Genomic DNA, 8,371 nt, shown 5'->3' with positions numbered 1-8,371 from the left:
AAAAAAAGAAAAAAAAAAAAAGACTGCCCTTTTGCTCTTTTCTGACCAGAAAAGTTTTTTCTGTTATCTAATATAACACAATCTTGTGCAGTCCATTGCAGGGCTCTCTCCATTCATACCTGCCTAACTGTTTAGTACAGTGATTAGCTCCATTTGGGTGATGGGTTCAAGAAGTGCTGGATTGGGTTTACAGCACCCCAGCCCTAGAGGCATTAATCCATGGGTCTAGTCCGATGGATTTACCAAGTGTATAAAGTTAAGAACATGCCTAAACATGAGGCTGTAAATGCTGATGGTAGGAAGCAGGGTTTATGTTGTATTTGAAACACTTGTAGCACTCTGTAAACAGCTTTTAATAGTAATACATGTTTGCTTTTTGTTATCGGGCTATGCACTCCCTGTTCCTCCTCAGTGCTGTGACCCTGTGCTGCCATTCCCACAAAGCTGCCAGCATACATGTTGTTGAAATTATAATTTTCACTCTCATTGTCAAAATATTTTAAAAGGAGCTCCAGCAGAAGGAAAATATTTTACCCAGAGGAGCTAAGATGGGGACGATTTTTAACACAAAGGCCTTGTAGAGAGCTCCTGACATTTACACAGTTTGTGACACTTCATATCCCCTTGTTATAACACCCAGTTAAGGTTTTCCCTTTATGGCCTTTCAGGCATGGAGCACCTTATTAATGTCAGGCCTCCAGCTCTCCCCAGCCAGGTTTAGCTGCTGCCTGCTTAAATGAGCCCTGCCTTCCACAGGATAATGATTTTGGTGTGCCTTGAATTCAAGTGAAGTTACAGTAGTTAGCAGTGCTTTTTATGCTCTGATAGCAGAAAATGCTTTCTTGTTAGCATTGCAATTTGGCAGGATGCTCAAGTATTTATTACAATCTTGGGAGCTGGGGTGTTGCTTGGCAAAGCTGACTGCTTTATTAACACTTGAAAATCACCTACTGCACAACAGTAGCTTTTCACTGGGTTTTCAATAAACTCATCTGCATTGAGAGGTGGCCTGCAAATCCAACACCTCCTTTTTCTCTCTACTGAGTCTTAGATTTGGGGGAAATGGCTCCAGGTCCAAATACCATAGCTCATGCTCATATTTTCAGTTGGAAGCGTTGAGCCCAAATGGCTAGGCCAAAAAGGATGTATCCTTCTATGATGGGCCTACAGAACTGATGGACAGGGGTAGAGCAGTTGACGTCATCTACCTGGACTTGTGCAAAGCGTTCGACACTGTCCCACACGACATCCTTGTCTCTAAATTGGAGAGACATCAGTTTGATAGGTGGAGCACTCAGTGGATAAAGAACTGGCTGGATGGGTGCATGCAAAGAGTTGTGGTCAACGGTTCAATGTCCAGCTGGAGACCAGTAACAAGTGGTGTCCCTCAGGGACCGGTGTTGGGACCAGTCTTGTTCAACATCTTTGTCAGTGACATGGACAGTGGGATTGAGTGTGCCCTCAGCAAGTTTGCTGATGACACCAAGCTGTGTGGTTCGGTTGTTACACTGGAGGGAAGGAATGCCATCCAGAGGGACCTTGACACACTTGTGAGATGGGCTGATGCCAACCTCATGAAGTTTAACCATGCCAAGTGCAAGGTCCTACACCTGGGTTGGAGCAATCCCAGGCACAGCTACAGGTTGGGCAGAAAAGAGATTCAGAGCAGCCCTGTGGAGAAGGACTTGGGGGTGCTGGTTGATGAGAAAATGAACATGAGCCAGCTTCAGTGTGCACTCACAGCCCAGAAAGCCAACCGTATCCTGGGCTGCATCAAAAGAAGCGTGACCAGCAGGTCAAAGGAGGTGATCCTGCCCCTCTACTCTGCTCTTGTGAGACCTCACTTGGAGTATTGTGTGCAGTTCTGGTGTCCTCAACATAAAAAGGACATGGAACTGTTAGAACAAGTCCAGAGGAGGCCACGAGGATGATCAGGGGACTGGAGCACCTCCCATATGAAGACAGGCTGAGAAAGTTGGGTCTGTTCAGCCTGGAGAAGAGAAGGCTGTGTGGAGACCTCATAGCAGCCTTCCAGTATCTGAATTGGAGCTATAGGAATGCTGGGGAGGGACTTTTCATTAGGGACTGTAGTGACAGGACAAGGGGTAATGGGTTAAAACTTAAACAGCAGAGGTTTAGATTGGATATAAGGAATATATTCTTTACTGTGAGGGTGGTGAGGTACTGGAATGGGTTGCCCAGGGAAGTTGTGAATTCTCCATCCCTGGCAGTGTTCAAGGCCAGGTTGGACATGATTTGGTTGGCATGGTTTAGTGTGAGGTGTCCCTGCCCGTGGCAGGGGGGTTGGAACTGGATGATCTTAAGGTCCTTTCCAACCCTAACTATTCTATGATTCTATGATTCTACTTCTGGATTAAGAGACTCAAAGGCAAAGTGGCTAGTTTCATTGTAGGATTGATGGGTCAGTTCAGGAAGAAGGAGACTCAAGGGTGTTGCTTTACAACTGCAAACATTCAAATATAGGATGATTTTGTCATTTACTGAATTGTGTGGAATTATCCACCTCATCCCTTTACTAGAGTTCTTGCTTCTGAAGGATGAATTGCATGGACGGAGCCCAGAGGTGCTCAAGGTTTACAGCCTTGCTTATATAGCCTGTTATTATGTGTAGGGGTGATAAGCATGGTAAAAAATAGTCATTACATTTACCAATTTCCTTAGAATTCTGTTAAATTATTGTTTTCACATGTCATGTTTTTTTTCTCTAGACCAGGGTAATTTGTTAGGCCTAGTAGTTTGCATTAATTTTGCAGCCAAAAGTGCAGAAGTAATTTCATATATGCTGAATTCAGGAACTACAGCAGGTCTGAAGGCTGCAGAACACTGGTGCGAGGCTTCAGCGTTTTTCTGCTACATTCTACAGCATCCATGTTGTAGTGCTGAACTGTCCCGAGCTCTGTGAAAGATGAGGTGGCAATGGCAGAGCACTGTCACTGCATTGTGCAGTGAGTTAGGGGTAACAGATGAGGAAGGGCTATAGGACTATGATGGAGAAAAATCCTGTCCTCTTGGGTGCTGTTTCCATACAGTGATGTCGGTGAGCTCAGCCACAAGTTACTGAACAAGCAATGAAACTGCCAAAATGTGGACCCATTTAGTAAGAAAAATGAGGAGGGCAGTGTTGGCTCATTTTTGTTATAGCAAAAGAGATGCTTCCACTCAAGTCTTGTAATAGCTTTGTCTTCAAATCTCTGAAGAGGAGGTCAGAATGGCTGAGCTGAACCACCCCATTTCCTATACAGGGAATTTGCATTGTCAACCCACAGCTCGTTTTATTAAGAAAGGTATGTGGGTGCTTTTCATGCACTCACAAACATGATGAACGGCTTTGCACCTTCACAGGAGGGAAATGGATTGCCTTTGTGGATCACAGTCCTAGAGCAAATTGCCAATGAGCTGTAAAGGCGAATACTTGCCCCCTGAGTCTGCAGACAGCACACAGGCTGCTCCTTGCTAGTTCTCGGTGCTGTGATATTTTACTCTGACGTAGTCAGTGAGGCTCAGCATTCTGGGATCAAAATGAACAAGGATACGTATTTACCTAATAGCTACTTCTTCCTTTTGCTCCCCACTGCCTCTTTCTTGCTGGTAAAATAAATGTGTGCTACTGTTTCTTGACTCAGAAAACTGGATATACCTGCAAAAAATAAATGCCCTCATGTATAAACCCTCTTTTCTCTGCTACATTCTAAAATACTCATTATTCAAGCTTTAAAAAATAAGTTTCAAGTAGGACTTAATTTCTTCTAAGTAGGCACCTTTTGTGTGTTCCTTCTGTGTACTTGGGTATCTAGAGGCCAGATTCAAGCCAGCACAGGACAGCAGAGAATTTCCTGCTCTCTACGTTGTTCCTGGTAAACAAGGGAAATGTTTGGACAGTTTCCTTGGTTTCAGCTCCTCACAGGAGGCAGGTAGCAGACGGCAAGGTAGTGCAGAAGCAGTGGAGAGGAGGAGGACACCTGGCCCCCAGGCAACCGTTCCCCTTTTTTGCATGTTCCTGTGTGAGCAACATGTGCCATCAGTATCACATATCTCCCTGGCTGGCAGTCTTGCTAAAAGCAGCAAGGCTTTCTTGTGTTAATGAGTGCTAAGAAGGTCCCTTGTCAGTGTTTTGCCAGTGAATCATGGAATGTGGGTGATTCTTCACACTGCTCCCAGCTACAGTACTAAGAGGTGGGAGATGGGAAAAAATCTGATTTACTTGTCCTTTTTTTTCCTTCAGAACCAGTGTGTAAAGGATCAAGTCAGTTCATATCTGAGCTTTATTATGCCTATGTATTGGTGTTTTAAGTGAATTAGGATTTGTGTTTGTTCTGAAGTTTAAAGTAGAGGCACATTTTTTTGCAGTCAGTAGTTCATCAGTTACTAGTTATCTAACTTGGCGGATGTGGCATTATCTCACAGCCATTAATTGTGCTTTCCAAATAATCTTTAGTTAAGATTTAGGATGACAGCTGCTCTTTTGTAGTGGGTTATATATATAAAAAGGAAAAGAATCTCTTTAAATGACTGTAAAACCCCATGGTATTCCATTATTAAAGGAAAAAATAATCTACATACTTTGTGTTCTTATGCACTAGTGCCCTCTTCTCACAGCCTACTTTTCATTAGCTTGCCAGACAGACAGTAAATTGCCAGCAGAATACAAAATGCAACTGTGGCCAAATAAGCCTCAAATTCGTTTTAATGACAGCTTCCATCCCTGTAATGGGTGCAGCCCACTTAATGCAGCTGTTGACAGGCAACCATTTGGAGAACAGGAGGAACAGCATGACTTCTGTATCTTCTCAAGTTCTAGGAGATAAATCCTTTATTCTCTCTCTCCCCTTTCAGATTATGTATACCTAGATATCCTTCCCTGAAGTAAATATTTCCGTGAAGTCAAAAGATGTTGATTCCTAGTTAATGAGTTCCAAGTGAAATGGTATGGGTGTTTTCTATGCAATAGAAACAGTATGCATGTATCCTGAGGAGTACTCACTTCTGAAAAGGTATGTGCAAACAGGAGTTTTTCTTTCCCTGTGTTTCCCTGAGTCTTGTATCTCCGTGATTTATGTTGGAAGATGTGAAATTCAAACCTAAAATAGAAGAGTATGATGCATTGTCTTTGTTGCCCTTATTTCAATGATCAGAAGTGGAGACTGACCCAAAAAGGAATTCTGGAGACTGGATTCAGCTCTGGCATAGGACTGTTTCAACCCCTGCAGCATTCCAGATGAATCTCCTGTTCCTAAATTGCACTGTGCTGACTTTAAAGGAGCGTCTCTGCTCTCCTCCTGCCCACAGAGATTCAGCTGCCTGCCTGGCAAGCCCGTAAGTGTCTCAGAGACAAATCACACACCAATTACATAGAATATCAGTGGGTTTAATGCCCACCATACCACAACTGGGAACTTTGAGCACCACCATAATGTTGACTCAAGTGTTACTGTTGTAACTGGATTGAATTATGATGCTGGAGTTCACTAATGTCAAGCTTTGTCCTACAGTAGAGACCGCAGAGAAGACTTTGCTTCACTTGGTAGGGCCACCAGCTGTAGTTTCCTGGCCAAGCAGCACATAACCCTCTATGCCCTTGTGACTTCCTTTTGCCTGTAGAAAATAAAATGTTTTTATGAGACTACAATGTGAGAGAAATGCAATAGTAAAATTGGATAAAAAACTTGATTAAAGAAAAGCTGACACTTAAATGAACAATATAGAAAAGACTCTTTAAAAGTGATGAAGAATTTGTACTGAAGAAAGCTATGTATCCAACCAACCAATCCAATTTGCCTTCTTATCTTGACTGATACTTTGTTTTCTCTCTGCATCACTAGACCTTCTTTAGAGTGACACTTAAGGTCATCAAAATTATTTAAGACCTGCTTCATCACCGCATTATCCCTTCTCTTTGACCAGAGCTGGAGACTTTACTGCTAATTCATTCGTCTGCTGCAGGAGAGGAAGAGTCCTCTTAAGCTTTCTTACCTTTCATTTCAAGTTGTCCTGAGACTAATCTAGACTTCCCAAAGGCCCTCTGTAAATACATAGTCTATCTGGTTCTGTGATGTTGTAAGCTTGCTAAACACTGTAATTAGCAGACTCAATTAACAACAGCTGGAAGATGTTCAGCATCTTACAGGATTGGTCACCAATACTGGGAGTGGGAAGGTGGCTTCTTCTAAATCATAAAATGCCTGTTTCCTTTAACTGTAGATAATTTTATCTTTAACTGTATATAATTTTATCTGTCTTTTGAACAGCAAGTACTTCAATCTTTGAGAGGCTCCTAGTGAAGCCATGATGTATACTTCCATGACCTATACTAGCTTGCTCTTCTTCCCTATTTCTTTTCATGACTGATTTCTTTCTGTGTCAGGATTAGAAGTCTTTGCTTTCTTTATCAAAGTATACTCTGTATTGCTGACAGGTAGAAAACTGGTGGGATGTGATCACTTGATTATCTTGGAATTGGAACTAATATGGGAACTAGTGTGTCCTAAATCCAAGCAAGGTTTGTGCCACCTCGACGTTCAACCACTAGGGAGCAAGCACTGGTACATTTGGAGCAGGGGTAAACATCACATTTATTTGATAGTTTTCATGAGCAAGCGTGGGAAGCAAAATGGTAACAATGTCTTCATCAACATCTCCCTGAGCACAGACCTCATTTTCAGGCAGATGAGTACAAGTGATGTTGCTGCCCATTTCATGCACCATCCAAGCTCATGTAAGGGCAGCCTGGGAAACCTGGGCTTATTTTTGCTCTCTGGATGGGCTCTGAGGACTGGTTGTAAGGGGACAAGTAGCACTTCCACAGCTTTGGTTAGTACTTGTGAACCTTTTCCTGGTGGGTTTATGTAAAAGAAAGACTGAGGAACCTGTAAGAGGATGACCTTTTATGTGTGTCCTGAAGGGACTTCAGCTGCAAAACCCACAAGGTTCTGACCAACGGGCAGAATATCATTCATTACTTTGTCTTCTTTTCTCCTGTTTCTGTGGACTTTTGGAAAGAAAAAAAAAAAAAGAAATGTTATATAAAACTCCTGAACCAAGATGTTACAGAGAAATCTTGCTTGATTCAGGGGGCATTGGTCTGACTGATTGGTTTGATCTCTGGACTACCTGAAGTCCAGATCAGAGAGAAGGAGGGGTAGGCAACAATTTTAGTTGCCTACTCACAGCCCAAGAAAGTCCATTCTAATCTGTACCTCATGGGTAAACTCGAGGAGAAAGCAGTATTTTCACCTTCCCTCCCCCAAAGCCAGCAAACTTTCAGTGGGAAGGTATCTCACAATGCATCTGCAGCACTGCTCTTCCACCTCTGCACCATGGCAACTCCGAGTGTGGGACTCTGCTGCATAGCTCCAAACTTGAATGAGGGCATCATGTCTGCATCTGTGAAGTGTATTTAAAAACTATTGTTAGTAGGATCAGATTAGCAGTAATTTAATTTTAATGGAGATGTTTACACTGAAACATCCACAAGCAAAGAGCTACAAATCATAGCTGCCCTTAATTAATTCTCTTGATAAATCAGTATCTCAGACTGCACCAAATTACCTTAATGAGGAAAAATCCTTGTTTATATCAACAACATTTAGCCAAATGTGGAATGTTTATAGCAATAATTCAACAATGTCCTTCAAGGAGCACAAACAACAATGATGAATGTTCAAGTTGTGCTGCTCCTTTCTGTTCTCTACATTCCCATCAATTAAATAATATGTTTGGTTTAAAAATAAATTGAGATGTTTTGGGTAAGCAGTAATATTGCTGAAGGGGAAATGTGCTAAATTATAGCACTAAATTATTTGCTTAAGTAGGTCCCATCTAGTTTGAAACAGACTGTGCACAGACTCCCGATAAATTAGATTCGCCCTGAGGTTTGGCTTTATTTTGGGGACAATTTAGTAAGTTTGTTACTTTAAAAACAAAGTAAACTTTAGGCAAAGCATGAGGGGTCTGAGAAATTCCTTCTGTGTTCCAGATCCACTTAGGTGACCTGTTGCCACCTGGGTACACCTGCTGGAACGACAAAGCCTGCATTCCCCATGGGTTTCTGGCACAGGCTCCTCTTAGTTACACGGGATCCCACGACCTGCCACAAGGCCACGCAGGGATTCAGAAACATCTGGGAGATTTAACTTGAGTTTTAGTATACATAGCTGCCTTTCCTTTCATGCTCTCAGTACTGCTGCCTTTCTTTGCAAGGTTTAAAGTATGTTGTGGGGCTATGATGGCAGCACCCAGGAAGGTCAGTGGCTGCCATGTGAGATGGGTTCATGGCAGTGGACACCCTGAGATGGAACACAGCAGCTCTGCTGCCATGCTGTTGCTGGTGTGGTGCTGGTGTTCTGGCTTATCT

The sequence above is a fragment of the Melopsittacus undulatus genome, chromosome 9 (assembly GCF_012275295.1).
Source record: "Melopsittacus undulatus isolate bMelUnd1 chromosome 9, bMelUnd1.mat.Z, whole genome shotgun sequence".
Classification (NCBI taxonomy): Eukaryota; Metazoa; Chordata; class Aves; order Psittaciformes; family Psittaculidae; genus Melopsittacus; species Melopsittacus undulatus.
The sequence above is the reverse complement of the archived record's forward strand: the minus strand, read 5'-3'. Positions refer to the sequence as shown.